Genomic DNA, 16,565 nt, shown 5'->3' on the forward strand with positions numbered 1-16,565 from the left:
GGGTGGTGGGGGAATAAGTGCTACTTCAACTTCATCAGTGGTTGGTTCTCATTTACATAACAATCATCCCTCCTGATGTGGCTGCAGCTCTTCAAACTGAATGTAATTTTCCGTGTTTACCACTTTTAAAACCCTCTTGTGTTCTTGGCTCTAGAAAAAGGTCATAAACATTCATCCACACAATGGACCATTACTCAGCCATTGAAAATGGAAAAGGAGATGTGAAGTGACATGGAAATTGTCCATGATATATACAATTTTAACTGAAGAAAATCAAATTGCAGAAGAGTATGTACATTTGGACTCTTTTGGCTGCGTGTAGCAGACAGCCATGGGGAATAGCTTCAGTGAGAAACGGAACTTACTATGGGTCTAGTACAGTCATAAGAACTGGAACGAGGCTGGAGTAGCTCAGAGAATTGAAGAAAGAGCTGCAGAAAAGAGCTTTGGAAATGATGGGAATGGCAGGGTCCTCAGCAATGAATCAGGAATCTGAATGTTCTCAGGGCCAAGACTCTGTCTGCCTCTTCTCTCTGTTTCTCCCTTTTCCATGAGATTGAAGCCATGGATGCCACCAACCCTGATATTACATTCTTATAGCTCCCAGATGAGAAAAGGATAGCGTTCCAGTAGTTGAAAAAATCCTAGGAAAGGATGCTGATTGGCCCAGCTATGGTTATGAGTCCAGCTCTTGGAGCAACCACTGTGGCCAATGAGGAAAGGTGACATGACAACTTCTGAAGCCAGAAGAGCAAAGACTAAAGGTAGGAAGAGATAAGGGACAATGAAAGACAAAAATCATAATTGGACCCAAATAAATAGGCATGTATATATTTACTAAAAAATCTAAGGGAACATACAAAAGGCTGTTAAAAGTGGTTACCTCAGAGAGAAGACTTTCATTTTTTCTGGAATGTTTGAATTTTACTTCACAGCCCATTCCTCCTACTTTTGTAAGCTGAAAAAATTTTAAGATTTTCATTAAAAGGTTAAGTAAAAAATGTCCTAAACTGATAAGCTCTTTGTTTGTTCAGCTGGTAATGTATCTCATTAATCAAACCCAGGAGTGATCATTCTAGAGCTGTTGCCAATTTGGTACACATTTTTTATCATTTGAAATAACTTGTTTTCTTTCATTATTCTCCTCCAAGCAAATGAGTTCCCTTTCATTTAATTGTGTAGTTAAGGCTTTTGTTTGGAGAAGAATTCTTTCTCAGAGATGATCCAAAACCTGTTTCAAGAAATGGATGAAATTTTGGCAACATAAGTTATGAAGCTTTGTACTGCCTATAAGAATTGCTTAGTGCTAGATCATTTAGTAATCCGAGCCACTCTCGTAGGTGATAGGACAGATACTTAATGCTTGGAAGGAAAACCAGCACCCAATCCTGTTTTCTGGGTTTGTGCTCCATTTCCCTTTATCTAGCTTGGCCCCTGTTCTGAGGCAGGCTGATTAATGGGCCCATCACTTATATCTGTGCAGTACAACTGCAGATTCCACTCTTCAAATTACATTAACAATTCTCTTATTACCAAAAAATGACTCATATTTATCAAGTACTCAGAGTGTTTATTCAATCATTTATCTCATTGACTTTTCAAATATATAGACTAGAGCAGGTATTTTACAGACCTTGGGTCCTTGATTAAATGGGTAAACAAGTCCATTTTGGTTCCAAGAAACATTTCTGAGTGGCCTGTTACCCTTCCTCTCGCAAGGAGAACACACGCCTTTTGAGCAGGTGTTTTTCTCCTGTCAGAGAGTGCCTAGGCTGTAAAGACAATGGGTAAACGCAGGCGCTGTCAGCAGCACAGGGACCTCAGCAATAGGAATTTGGCTGTTAGTTAAAAGCCCCAATATAAGAAATTCATTGGAAACTCCAGGTGTAAAATTCCTATAATTGAAGCTCCAGCCCTTTTCTCTCTTGATTCTTTCCATTGTTTCTCAAAAGTTCCAATAAAACTTTATTCACAAAAACAAACAAACAGCCCATGGGCTGTAGTTTGCTGATTTGTTTCTAAAAAATGTTATATTAAAATATAATGTATCTCGATTACTGAGAGTTCGGTGCCCCCTTAAATTTTGTATCCAATGCTAGTGTTTCACTTGCTTTACCCTGGTCTTGGCTATTTAGCATCAAGTTTCGCGGATTAATTTAAAATTCCTAACAGTGTTACAAGTAAATTTTACTCTTTTTTTCAACATGATCATCATTATGGGACAGAAGCCACCAATTTCTTGAGTGATCTAAGGACTTTACCTAAATAGTTATATTTTTACCTTCATCATAGCCATTTTGAAAGGAAACTTCTATATTTATAAATAAGAAAATACTCCTATTTTATAAATAAGGAAACTAAACCTGAAAGTAAGTAACTTGTCTGAAGATATACTATTAAATGTGAACTTTTGCCATTATGAAGAAGAACAGAGAAAAAAAGGTTGGCTTTGCTGTGTAACTGATGTTTCAAACAACTTTCATATTTCATTACCACCCTCCAATTTTATTATTTTTTTTCTCTAATGTAATGAATCCTATTATTAGCTTGCCTGAAATTTTTGCTGGGTCCTTTCAGCAAGTGCATGGATGGAAATGCAGACAGGACTCAAGGTGAGAACTCTTCATAGGTTTCTAAAATAGCTCAACACACTCTTTAACGCCTTTAGCTTTTTAGAAGGAACATGGAGGTGTTTGAATGTAACCTCTTTAGGAGCAAAAAGCACAAGACTAAAGGAGCTGGGGTTTGAATGAGGCCGTTAAGAAAAAGTGAGCTTACAGCATTTTGGAGGCTTTAAAGCCTGTGTCTCTAGTTATTCCTCTTCTTGAGAGCTTCAAACAGGCCTTTTCTACCTGGAAGTTGTTCTTTAAAAATGGACATGGGTATGTTAAACAATTCTCCTAATTTAACAGCTTTTATCATAATTTAAAATGTGCTGATGAACTACCTTTAAATAGCCAAGCCAGGGAATAGGAAGGAAGAGGAGGCCTAACTAAGCAAAGGGCAGTAGCTCACAGAAAATATCCCAGAGAAACAGACACAACCCAGGGTGAAGGGCTTATCTAAGTGTAAGGAAGCTGGCATTTCAATTCAGACAGTACTTGTGGCTGCAAGAATGAGAAACTCGCTCAAGATACCTGAGGAGGCAAAAAAAAAAAAAAAAAAAAAAAAAAAAAAAAGCACCTATTTATTGAAAGGACACAGAGACATTTCATGGAATCCAAGGACAGCAAGGGTGGCCGGACTTCATGAATTAGAATCAGGAAATGGAAAGCTATTGGAAACCAAGGAACTAAAGAAATGGATGTAATCTTACATTATATGCACATTTAATCAACATTTTTGCAAGCCCTAGAAAGATTTGCCTTGAAACTTCTGCTTTGAGATTACAGATATACAGAAACCTGTAAAGTGGGAATTAAATATTAGATTATATGTCTATAAAACATAACTTTATGGTTTTTCATACTTATATTTTCTTCCATTTGAAAACAATTGTAGGTTAGATTTTCTTCTCACCTGGCAATAATTCCTGAGTATGCTTAATGATTGAGGACAAAGCATAGCCAAAGTGAATAAAATAAATTATTCTTGGTCAAGTAATTTAAAAAACAAAATTTAAAAAAAACTTTAAAAAACTTTTACAGAAAAAAAGATTCATATTTTGATATGTTTGCTATGATGTTTAGGGCCTACAAAGGTCTTAAAACATTCCTGGCAAATAGAATCTGAATGGCTTAACTGCACCATTATGTTGGCTTTCTGGTCCAGTCAACTGCTGTGGTGGTGGGTCAGTTAATTAGGCCTTTTTTTTGGGGGGGGGGGCGGGACAGGGTCTCACTCTTCGCCCAGGCTGGATGAAGTACAGTGGCATCATTATAGCTCACTGAAAGCTTGAACTTTTGGGCTCAAGCAATCCTCCCACCTCAGCCTCCTGAGTAGCTGGGACTACAGGTGTGTGCAGCCACCCCTGGCTAATTTTTTTTATTTTTTGTAGAGATGAGGTCTCACTGGGCTGGTCACAATTTTTTTTTCTTTTAATGACAGCCCAGCGATGTTTCTCTTGAGCTAAAATCTAGCCAGTTAGAAGACCTGTGTACAAATGACATGCCTAAGAAGGACTTTGAGTCCTTTGAGTTGTTTAGGGATTTTGTTTCTCATCTAACTAGACTCTTCCTGTGGACACGCTAATGACTGTTCTGGGTTACTCAGCCACGCCCATGACTCTTATTACCAAACGTGAAGACTCTCATCACTGTCTCTACCACGTATCTGTTGTCTGACCTCAAAGCACTTTGAGTCAGCCATCTTCTGGATGCCTCTTACCACAAGGTCCCTGGCACCTCAAATACAAAAAGCCCCAAACTGAACCCATAAACTATTGATAGATGGGCTTCCTATGAAACCCATAATTTTTCCATAAACCTGTACTCCATACCCCAACCTTTCTTTCTAGTCTTAGTGAGTGGCGCACCATCTACCTGGCTGCCCAAACCAGGCTCCTGGGAGCATTCCTGACTCCTCTCTTTTGTCCCATAGCCGATCACTCACCAAGTGCAGCTGACTTTTTGCCTTGTTGGTTCTGGAGCCAGGACACCTAGGTTAGAATTTCAGTCTGGCAACTTTTAAGCTGTGTAGCCTTGGCAAGTTATTATACCGTACCTACCTGTGCCTCAGTTTCTTCCTTGGTAAAATAGGCATAATAATGGTATCTTTCAGGTCCATAGTGAGAATAAGTGAATCAGTGCACACAAACTGCTTACAATAGGGCCTGGCACATAGTACAGGCTATGCAAGTATTTGTTCTTTTTCGCTATTACTAGATTTAAAATGAATACAAAAAAAATCTGTAATGGACAAAAAACAAAAACAAAGACAGGTTGTAGCTTGTCTTATGACTTTGCATCATTGTGCAACAAGAATAGTTGTTTCCAACCAGTGCCTGGTTCTAAGGCCACTTGGCTATCATATTCCTCCATTGGCAGGTTTATAAGGGTTGACAATGGTAGGAGGACTGATTGGGCAAAATGGTGCTTTATATGTAGCTATGTTTTTTCATTGTAGAGCTTTCCTTAACTTTTTCTACTTGGTTCAAAAAAATATGTAAGGGTGCACAGTTTTGCTTTTGCTTCAGGCTCTGATAAGGCCTGGCTCAGGACTGGGTAGAGCTGATAGAACTGACTGCTGGTGTGGATGTGTGGTATAAGCAAAAGGAGGAATTACTGATGCCACTAGGTTTAGACCTGAGCAACTAGACGAATGAGGATGTCATTATCCTGATGGTGACCTTGGGAGAGAAAAGGCTTGGTGCATAAAAATCAAGAGTTCTGTTTAGGACTAATCAAGTTTGAGAGGCTGTTAAGATACCTACACTGGGGATGTCAAGTAAGCAGTTAGACATCTAAATCTTCTAGGCCTTTAGGAAGCTCATTTCTGTCTACATGGCTGTCTATTCTCCTCTTTGCAGACCAGCTTCCTTGGCAGGGGTCTTAGAACTTACTTGGTGGTGACTTTGGTATCATAATTTTGGGTACCATAGTTTGGATTTGGCCACCACAGTCTGCAAGCCCACCATTCAGAGCCAGCTGGCTGACTCATTCTCGCAGCTTAGTTTCCAGTGCTGGGGAGAAACCCTGTCATGGCCCACCCAGGGGCAGGTGTCCACCACAGACCCCATCTACCCTGGCTGGGTTCACAGAGCATGCAGCCTGCCAGTGCAGGGTGAGCACAGGGTAGGGCAGCAAAGTTGGATGTGGCAGGCAAATGTGACATTTCCTTGGGAAACCTTTTTCTGAACCCCAGGGGAACAGCTGGCTATCTGTCCTGCATGCTCCCACAGCTCCCAGAACTTTGTCCCTTCATAGGTGGTATTGTAACTGCCTGCTTCTTTTCTGTCCCCGTCACTAAACTATAAGTCCTTGAGGGCAGGGGCTCTGAGCCCACAGGACCTAGCAGAGAGTACATGCTCAATAAATATTTGCTGAATGAACAAATGAATGAATATGTGAGAAAAAATATCTGCCATGAAAGTGTGCTCTCTCTGTCTGGACAAGAGATTGCCATGCTGAAGAAAGATGTGAAAGACCAACAAAATAAACAACAGCAAAAAACCCTGGAGCAATAGACCATGTTTTATAAAACGTAACACATTTTATAATTTTCTGTCCTGAAGGGTAAGATCTCACAATGGCTACTTGTTAGCATTTTGAGAGGGGTACATGTGTGTGTATGTGTACATTTGTGCACATACATACACATATATGTGTATTTTAACATAAAGTTAGAGAATCTTAGAGCTGGAAGGGATCCTAAGATTCTTTAGTTCAGCTTTTTAATTTTTTAGATGAGAAAACTAAGTCCCAGAGAAGATAAAGATGACTTGTTTAAGATCCCTAAAACTTCTAGTCCTTGTTTTACTATATAAAGTCACTTTTTACTTAAAGTAATTATTCTTAAGTTTTTCTAGGTCAAGGACTCACTTTGAAAGAAATCTGTTGAGAACTATGGATCTTCTCCCTGTGGGAAAAATGCACATAGGCAAATGTATAATAAATTATCCCCCCGAAGTTCAAAGATTCCTGTTTAGAACCCATAAATCAAAGGAAAAGTGAATGCATGGCTAACAATAGTGAACCTTGGGCACTGATTTAAGTAAATTCTTGACAGAATCACCTTGGATATGTTATCTGATTTTTCTGAAAGATGGTAAACATCTTATAGAGATTTTGTGAGAGTACCTAAAAAATTATAAGTGCTCACACATAGGAGGTACTCAAAATGTTGGTCACATTTCAAAAGATGTGGGATTTTAGGAATTCTCAAAGGACTCTCAGCAAGGCTCTCATATATAACAAGCCTTCTGAGCGGAGGCTGTCAAGGATGTACATGGGAAACTAACCACAATGCAGTATACCTTGGTTTTGCCCCTGGAGCATCCAGGTCAGGAGAATGAGTGCTGATTTCTTGGTGATGGAGAAGAGGATGAGGGCAACAAGGCCTCAGAGGCCACAAGTCTATGAAAAACCTTAAATACCAGAGGTATAAAAGTAAGGCTTAAGGAACAGGCATTTGGGCTGGAACAGGGAGGCATCCTCGTCTTTCAGAGTCCAAGTCCCTCAGCAGGAATTATTTAATATTTGCATTTCCACGAGGGGAGGAAAGGAGCCATCCTCTATTCACTGTACTAATTGCATACCTCTGCACACCCAGACATGCCATGGCTGGATTTGCTTTATTTGTCTGAGCTTCCCAGCAGGAGACAGTTAGATCTGGCCACTGAAATTGCTGGAAGCAGTCTCATCAGGACAGGAAGGAAATCACTGCTCTAGCCCTGCAAATTGACTACTCAGTGAGAGACACCAAGTTTAAAGATGCCCATGTTTTCCCAGTCCCCTGCCTAATACACAATGGCAGTGGCCAGAGCTCCACACTTGTTGCGTGGATGCTTTTTCCAATGTGAGACTTGTCCAGATCCTCCTACCCATTACCTTGAGATGTGGGTATGAACTCAGACATCCGCTTTCTACCTTCACTGGGACAATGCACGCACATTTCAGGGCACAGAAGAGGCATCCAATGAATATGATGAATATGGTCTTTTTTTGTTCTCTTCCTCATCTTCCATTCTCTTCTTTCCTTGGGGGAACAAGAAAATAAAGATCTTATGGAATCCCTTCACCCTCCTAAAGAACACTAAAGCTGATGCAAGGGTGCCAGGACATGGGACTCCCGAACCCCACTGTAGCGTAACTTAAAAGGTAAGTGGCATCCCTGCCCGCGTCGCCAAAGCCACCTGACAAGTCCCGGGGGTGCCTGGCAGCGTTTGGAGGGGATTTCCCAGGAAGGGGCGTCTGGGACGGAAGACCGGAGCCAGGTGCTTCGCGACGGCGGCCCGCAGGGAGCAGGCGCTTCGAGGACCCCCGCCGCCCCACCCGGCCAGGGCGCGGCGCTCTCTGCTGCCCCCCGCGGAGGCGCTGGGGCCCCCCGTCCCCGCCCCCGCCCCCCCAGCGGCTCCTCGGGAATGCTGGGAATGTGAGTCAGGGCCTGGGCGGGCGGGCGAGCGCCGGCCGGCCGGGCGGGGGCCCCGCGGAGCGCAGCGCCTGGCAGCGCCGCGAGCGCGCGTCTCGGGACTGCGGCGGGCGCCGCCCCCTCGGCCGCCGGCCCCGCCCGGCCCCGCGCCCGGCCCCGGCCCTCCGAGCGGTATCCTCCTCCTCATCTTCCTCCGCCTCCTGCTCCTGCTCGCTCGGGCTCCGGCGCCGGCTCCGGCTCCTCCCGGCCGCCCGGGGCCAAGGCGACGCGAGGTTGTAAAATCCATGTGGGACGGCCCGGGGGCGAGCTCTGGAAAGGTGAGACGCCGACGCCGGGGCCGGGGCCGCCGGCTGCCCGGCTCCCTCGGGGCGCCCGTGCCGGGCATCCCTCGCGCTGGGTCCCCCTCGCTCGTGGGGAGCTGCAATGCGTTATCGGGGGGAGCCTAGGGGTGAAGCATCCGCCTCCTTCGGGGCTTTCTCGGGCGCGTGAAGGGATGGGGCGGCCTAGGGGCGGATTTGCCGTGATGTGTAAACCCCCGGATTGGAACAAGTGCACGGCTTCCTCCGGCGGCCCGGGCCGCCTCCCGCAGTCCGTCGCCGGCGGGCGCTCTCCCTGCCATCGCCTTTCTTCTCTCCAGAGCCCCCTCTTTGCCTGGCTTCCCCTCTTGCCTCGAGGGGTGGAGTGTTCGCGGGGCTGGGGGTCTGGAGGAACCCCAAGCGGAACAAAGTGGAGAAAGGTGGAGCCCCGTCCCAGGGGGTGGGGTGCCTGGGTGCCTGGGTGGGCTCCGAGGGGAGCGTGTTTTTGCAAAAATCCGTGTCGGGGAAAATGAAGCCGTATTTATCGGGGAGGGGTAGGGGGTAGTGTATGAAAAGGAATATGATGTGAAATTAAACTGAACGGCATTCCTTGCCTCCCCTTCCCCATCTCCTAATTACACAAGAAAAAGGGTACTCACTAGGGTGTACCTAATTAAGAAAAAATACTGTACGAGCCTTTGAAAGATCATCTTAGGACAGTGAAGATTAAGGGCTGCTTCGGTGCGGGATAATAAAATAGCGCTCGTAAACTCTCCGTTCGCCCCTGCCTTATTTATTTTGTACTTAAGGGTCTCTCTTCTCCCTGCCAGAGGGGGAGGGTCCGCTCTGTGGGGAGAGGATCGATTAGGCGGCTACCTGCCTTTGCCGGATGAAAGGCAATTTACTCCCCGAGCGGTGAATTGTCAGGTCCCTCTGAGATTGACAGCCACACCTGCCACTTACGTGGGTAGAACGAGGACCGGTGGAACCACGAGAGCCAATCAACGCTCGGGAGAGGAGGGCAGCTCCCACTTGTCATGGTTAGTTTCCTGGTTGGCTCTTTAAATCAGTGGTTTTCCTTAACCATTGGTTTCCACCGGGTATGGGGCTCCAGCTGTGAGAGACAGACAAGCGGGAAGAAAACTCTTCGGAAATGGACTTAGAAGCAAGTATATTTGACCTGTGTTTCCTTGTCTCCTCCCCCCGACCCCCGGTTATTAGCCATAGTAGTTGGGGATGCTGAGGCCGTTGGCTTAGAAATGAAATGGACCTGGGTAAAGAATGAAATGGGGAGTGGTGGTGGTAGAATTGTCCGCCCATTCCTCCAGAATCGCAGCCTTTATGAGACACCGTTTACTGTTAAGCTATCTGGGAAAAGGGTGTGGCACTTTGTCTCCTATGGTCACTTTTGTCCTTGTAAAGTCACATTGTTTCTCAGTATACAGTACTTGGCTGCTGGTTCTATTGGATGGATTTGTAAGATATTTCTGAAGCCGGCAAGTGTTCTTTATTAGGATTAATGTGAATAGAAGGGATTCTTTTAGTTCTGACAGTTAACTCAACTTCTGGAAGTGAGGGCTGCCTTGTTCTCTTTTGCGGAATGTCAGTGTGGTGGTGGGGTCAAGCCATATTCTTTCTGGGGGGCAGAAGAGTTTGCTTTTTTCCTAATGTGAGCCATCTTGTTGGTTTGCTTCTGTGCTTTAATAAAAGATTTTCACGATTTTGGGGGGGAGGGAGGTGTGAATGGTGGTGGTGTCATGGATTTCACCAGCAAGACTTCCATGGGTGGATGAATCATGGGCGAAGGACCAGATCCTTCTAAATTTTCTATCAGTGAAAGGCTAATTTTTCAACACCCTTCTCCCTGAATTCATTTAAGAAAATTACTGGTTGATCCAGGGAGCTGTCACCTTATAGAAGCTGTACCTGGATGTGAACATAATGCTGTAAATTTAGCATTTCATGAACTGATTGTGAGCCAGAATACGCCGATTAGGATGGTCTTCATGTGGAAGACAGGTTTGTCAAGGCAATATTATTACTGTTACTATCATCATCATTGCATATGCTAGCACTTTGGAGGGTCCTTTACATGCATTATCCTTCTTAAACCTTGCAGAGCCCCTGTGAGGTAGGTACCATTATTATCCCCAAATTACAGAAGAGGAAACTAAAAGGAATTAAGTATCTTGCCACAGTTCAATGTGACAGCAAGATCTTGAGCCCAGGTTTGTCTGACCCAGAGCTCATGACCTTGGCCATGGCCTTGAATTCAAATTTTGTTTGTGTAGCCTGCATGTGTCCAGTCTGAAGTGTGGGTTTTCCCAGCATACATAGAGCCTATCCTTTTAAGAGTTCACTGCGGTGTTGACTGTCCTTGCACCAGCCTGTTTGCCTTTCCATTTGAAGGCTGTTGCTTCCGCCAATAGGCAAATTTGGTACCTTTGTGTATTGTCTAGTAGATCAGTTTTGGCCCAATGGAAATTTAGTTCCAAACTTGATGATAATGACTTAAAAGAAGGTAAAACAAAACAAAATCCATGCTCTTCCATTTTTCTTGATACTTTAAATTTCCAATTGGAGTTTTGAATAGATCTTGTTTGAATAAATGCTTTCAACACCATTCAATTTGCTTTTTTCTCCCATAAGGTATTAGAGGGTTTTTTTGTTTTGTTTTGTTTTTTGTTTTACTTACAAAGAGACCTTTCTCATTAGTGATTAAATATAATTATATTCAAAATTATTCTCTTAAAATAGTATGGCCCTCTTGTTTTATTATGTTGAAAAAGCCACAAGACATAAGCCTTATCAGTCTGCTTCCATTGGCGATACTAAATGATGGAGGTTTGCCAAAACAGGTATCCTGAAAAACGAGTTAGGTGAATGATGTTGGAATCCACAAATTCACCAGAACAGTCTTTCACTTTTAGATTGACTCATACAATCTGCATTTCTGTTTTATTGAGACATTCTTTAGCTTTTTTATTTATTTATTTTTTTGTCAGCTAACATTTTGGCTGTCATATGGAGCACCTACTTGCCAGCAGTTCAGTTTCAGCAACGTTTATATTATTCTCTGATATTTTATTATGATCTTTCTTTTTTCTTTTCTTTCTTTCTTTTTTTTTTTTTTTTGAGACAGGGTCTCACTCTGTCGCCCTGGGTAGAGTGAATGGCATCATCATACCTCACTACAGTCTCAAACTCCTGGGCACAAGCAATCCTCCTGTCTCAGTCTCCTGAGTAGCTGGAACTACAGGTGTGTGCCACCATACCTGGCTAATTTTTTTGTTTTAATTTTTTGGAGAGATAGGGTCTCACTATGTTGCTCAGGCTGGTCTCAAACTGCTGACCTCACATAATCCTCCCACTTTGGTCTCTCAAAGTACTAGGATTACAGGTGTGAGCCATCATGTCAGGCCCTTCCCCTGTACTTCTTATTGCCTAAAACAAAAAACCTTCTTACATGTAAGCCACTGTTTACTACTTGCACCCAAACATACTCCTCACTGCTATATACCTTCTCAAGAGCCCCTGATATTAGATGCTATCAAACCTATTTTACAGGTGGGAACATCAAAACTCAGAGAGGTCAAGGACTTGCCAAAGATCACACAACCAGTAAGCAGAGGAGTTGGAGATCAAAACAATGTCATTTTGACTTTCAGGCCCGTCATCCCACCTGTGGCTGGGCAGGATAAGTACCATAGTGAAGATAATGTTGGGAAAGTAGGTTTGGAGTAAGATTGAGGAGGCAACTGGATTCCAGGTTGAAAAGCTTGAGTTTGATTTCATGGGCTAGTTAAGTATAAGGATGATTGAAAAAGACAGAGACTGGAGGTTGGGACACCCTTGAGGCTTAAGTATGTGACACACAGTGCTCTGGTGTGAATGAAGGCAGAGGGAGAGCTGGGCACAGAACAGAGCTGGGAATGCGAGAAGAGAATGGAGTCAGGTGAACACAAATCATAGTTAGCTGTTAACCTGTAATCTTCTCAGAATAAAACAAAAGTCTCCTGAAAGTTGGTATTAACTTCTACTGATGGCTTCCTATTTGCCAGGGAGTAGGGAATGAGTAACATAGAGAATTGCTAATGGCATGCGAATCACTATTTAGTGCTGTAGGATGGGGGCTTCTACTCATTGCTGATACCATTTAGTGAGCCCTTGCTGATCTCATATGACATGATTTTAGTCTGGGGCTGGCTACATTGTGCCAGTTAAAGGTAGCAGAGAGGACAGGTAAGGTCAGAGGGTGCTGCAGAGGTACGACAGACTGGGGGTGGACTTATTTCTGCCTGTCATTTGCTAACCATTCCAGAGCTTTCTGAGAGCTAGAGTGGGGTCATTTTAATTTTCTGGGTCTCACTCTTTTTGTTTTCTCTCTCTCTACTTTTTAAGTCTGTAAAATAAAAGATTTGATTTACATTAATGGCTTTCAAATCTTTTTCAGCTGTTAAAACTTTTTTGTTTCCTAAATGACAGTTTATCTGGACCCTCAATATATTTATAGAAAAACAGAGTTGTACTGAAAATTTAGGGTCCAGATTTATGTTGTCTTAGACATCTTTATGTTGAGGCCACTGCTCTAAAATGATACCTGGTCAGGATTACATGAACCTTACAGCTATCCAGACACTTTATTTGATCATCCTCTTTAACAAATCCCTTTGTCATTCCACAGCTTGTGTCTTAGTATCATCTGTGGGAGAGACTATTAATGTTCCCTATTGCCATTGTTTCTCTCCTTCAGGCATGTACTGGAGGTGACTTGTATCACTTCTATGCTAGAACATTTCATTTCCAGTGTGAGGCCATCCAGTGTTCTCTTCTACTGCTGTGATGATCATGGAAGCACATGTTGAGATGGAGCCTCCATCTGCCTCAGCCCCTGAATCACTAAATGAGCAAAGCTTCCCATCAAGTGGAGTTGGACATATATTGTGACCAAGAAGTAGACCTTTGTTGTTTTAAGCCATGGAGATCTTGTGATTGTTGGTTTCTGCTGCACTTTTCAGTTTATCCTTACTGATGCATCATCTTTTAGCCCATCTGCTAGATTTTATGTAATTTACTTTTTGGGTACCTTCTGGATTAACCTGCAGCCTGGCCAACTTGTCCTTACTTTCTGGTTAGGAAAGCAATGGGCAGGCATCTACCCCAGCTGTCCATGCAGGTTTCTGTAATAGTAGATTCTTTGAATTGGAATACTTATGCTCAATAGCATCTGTTTTTACGTAAAAAAAAAAAAAGTCTGAAGACATATTGTGTAGTGCACCTTACTTTCTTAAAAAAAGCCATTAATGCCCTATTGCTTCTTTTTTTTTTTTTTTTTTTGAGACAGTGTCTTGCTCTGTTGCCCAGGCTGGAGTACAGTGACCTCATCACAGCTCACTGCAACCTCAAACTCCTGGGCTTAAGTGATCCTCCTGACTCAGTCTCCTGAGTAGCTGGGACAACTGGTGCATGCCATGATGCCCAGATAATTTTTCTATTGTTTTGTAGAGACGGGGTCTCGCTTTTGCTCAGGCTGGTCTCGAACTCCTAGCTTCAAGCAATCCTCCTGCCTCATACCCCCCGATTGCTAGGAATACAGGCATGAGCCACAGTGCCCAGCCCCTATTGCTTTTTAAAGTAATAGAATCTGTGTGGCTTTCAGAGAAATAATGATTATTGATTACCATGACAATGCCTATTATTGATTACTTAGTTATTGATTTGTAAAATATTTATTATCTACTTTATGATAGGCACTATAGGTATGGAGGTGAACCATAGATAATTCCTTACTACTTAGAGCTTATACCCCAGTTGGAAGTTGTGGATCAGTTTGCTCCATTCTATTAAGGGTACCGTTTATTGAGCATTTACTATGTGTTAGGTGCTGTGCTAGATGCTTTATATTGCTCATTTCATACTACCTATAAAGGTACGTGTATTATCCCTTTTTATAGACGAGGAAACTGAGGCTCAAAGAATACGATAAGCTCCACGAAGGTAGGAACTTTTGCCTTTCGCTGTATCCATGATGACAAGAAGAGTGTTTGACACAATAAATATTTGTTAAATGAATGAAGGAACAGAAGAACTTGCTCAGAGTTAATGCTGTGGCACAGCCAGAATTTGAACCCACATCTGCCTGACTTTCAAGGCTGCTAAATTATCACTGGACAAAGTTGGAGCAATGTGTGGCCCCACAATTGCAACAGAAGCAACCACCGAGTCCCACCACTGTCAGTGCCAAAAACACCAGGAAGAGCTAGGCTGTCTCAGTTTTATAGCCAGGCCTGAGTCTCTTTGTGTGATTTTCTACACATTCCCTCAGCTGGGGAAGCTCAAGGCCACCACCTCACTGACTTAATCACTGATATAATTGGTTACCCCTCTCTTGGATCAGTTCAACTTCTGCCCCAGTTGAATTTCCTCAGCACTTGGCTGGCCAATTCCCAGGGCTGTGCCTCAAGTTCTGCTCTTCACCTCTTGGGTATTCATCCTCCGCTTAAATCTTCCTGATTTGTTGTTTTGAAGTTCCAGTTCCGGCCGGGCGCGGTGGCTCACGCCTGTAATCCTAGCACTCTGGGAGGCCGAGGCGGGTGGATCTTCTGAGCTCAGGAGTTCGAGACCAGCCTGAGCAAGAGCGAGACCCCGTCTCTACTCAAAAATAGAAAGAAATTATCTGGCCAACTAAAATATATATAGAAAAAAAAAAAAACTAGCCGGGCATGGTGGCACATGCCTGTAGTCCCAGCTACTCGGGAGGCTAAGGCAGTAGGATCGCTTAAGCCCAGGAGTTTGAGGTTGCTGTGAGCTAGGCTGACGCCATGGCACTCACTCTAGCCTGGGCAACAAAGTGAGACTCTGTCTCAAAAAAAAAAAAAATAAATAAAATAAAATAAAAAAAATGAAGTTCCAGTTCCTCTGTTCATGAACTCATATTGACTCTGCCAAGCAGAGTTCATCTTGGTCAGATCCCAGGAAATTCTGTAGTTGCTGGCACCTAATGGGCACTCAACAAAATTAAAAAAAAAAAAAAAGAGAGAGCAAGCATGCAAGAAGAAAGGAAATAAAGGCAGCCAGCACTTTCAGGAAGGAACTAAGTGATTACTTTTTCTTGGAAGTCAGTGGTGAGATTATGGCCCCACTGGATGAAGAGTATGGGTTGGAAGGGCATCTCTGGGATACGCCTGTAGATCAAAGGCTCGAAGGCCGGTGGCAATGTTTGTAGACACCTTATACCCAGCTTTATTTTGCCATGGTTTATGAGAGTCCACATTTTGCTGACTTAATTCTCCTGTGTGTGTGTGTGGGGGGGGGTGGAGTCTGGTAGCATTACCACTCTATTCCTGCCTTATTGCTTTCTGCCCTGAAAAGTAGTTGTCATTCCGTGATTTCAGGGTATGAATGAGTTGCTGGCAGCAAAGTGCATTCCCCTAAATGCATTAGGAGTAAACTATTAATTCAAAGCAAACTAGTGGGTCAGAAGACAAGAGCTTGAATGGGAATTGAGCAATGTGGCTGTTCTTTAAGAATACTCAGATGCTTATGCAGACCATGAGAGACATTTCTGCTAAAATGGTATGACTAATTATAGCAAGAAGAACAGGGTTTCATACAAGAAATCAAACCTAGTTGTGCACTGTGGTTATTAGTTCTTATATGGTGAATTTCTCGACAGCAAGGTGGGTGTGGTCAGGCTGGGAAGTTCATCCTCTGTGGGCCTGAGGTGACTGAAGGTGGGTTTGGGGTCTGGGAGCTGCTCTGGGGGTGGAGAGTTGAGCCGCGCTGCAAGATGTGAGGTTGGGCTGGTCCCGGGATCCCTGGGTTTTTTTTTTCCAGTGATCCTGGTGGGCATCAAACTCCTAGAAAGATGGCTTTCTGTGCTTGGTTTAAGGCAGATTAGCCATGCTCTGTCCTGCCAGCTGGCTCCAGCTAACTGTCCTCACCTCGAGGAGCAAGACCGTGGTTTAAGGGGACTCTTTCACGTTCACCTCTCAGGAGAGGGTTTTTGATGTCTTTTCTTTCCTTCTGGTGATGTGTGTTTTTTCTTCCCTTCTAGGCTGCAAAGTTCCCTCCTACCCCTTCTTTGTTCCCCATTTTGGCTCTTTCTCTCTCTTGTTCCTGGAGCCTCTCCCTGGGTGCAAGCAGGAGGTTGGGTAGTGAATGGATGACAGGTTGGGATTCTTATGGGCTCATTGAAAATAGGTCCTGTTTGATGCTGAGTGGATACAAAGGCAACTGGGT

General features: G+C 43.7%; 1 protein-coding gene across 1 annotated transcript in view; it reads left to right on the forward strand.

The window, feature by feature from the left end:
* Nucleotides 1-8,221: 8,221 nt before the first annotated feature.
* Nucleotides 8,222-16,565, forward strand: part of ERC2 (ELKS/RAB6-interacting/CAST family member 2) — a 421,277-nt gene continuing 412,933 nt past the window's right edge. Inside the window, exon 1 of the mRNA XM_045530462.1 lies at nucleotides 8,222-8,345. The gene's annotated coding sequence lies outside the window, so the exon portion shown is untranslated. The remainder of the gene's footprint in view (nucleotides 8,346-16,565) is intronic.

Source organism: Lemur catta, chromosome 18 (assembly GCF_020740605.2).
Source record: "Lemur catta isolate mLemCat1 chromosome 18, mLemCat1.pri, whole genome shotgun sequence".
Lineage (NCBI taxonomy): Eukaryota > Metazoa > Chordata > Mammalia > Primates > Lemuridae > Lemur > Lemur catta.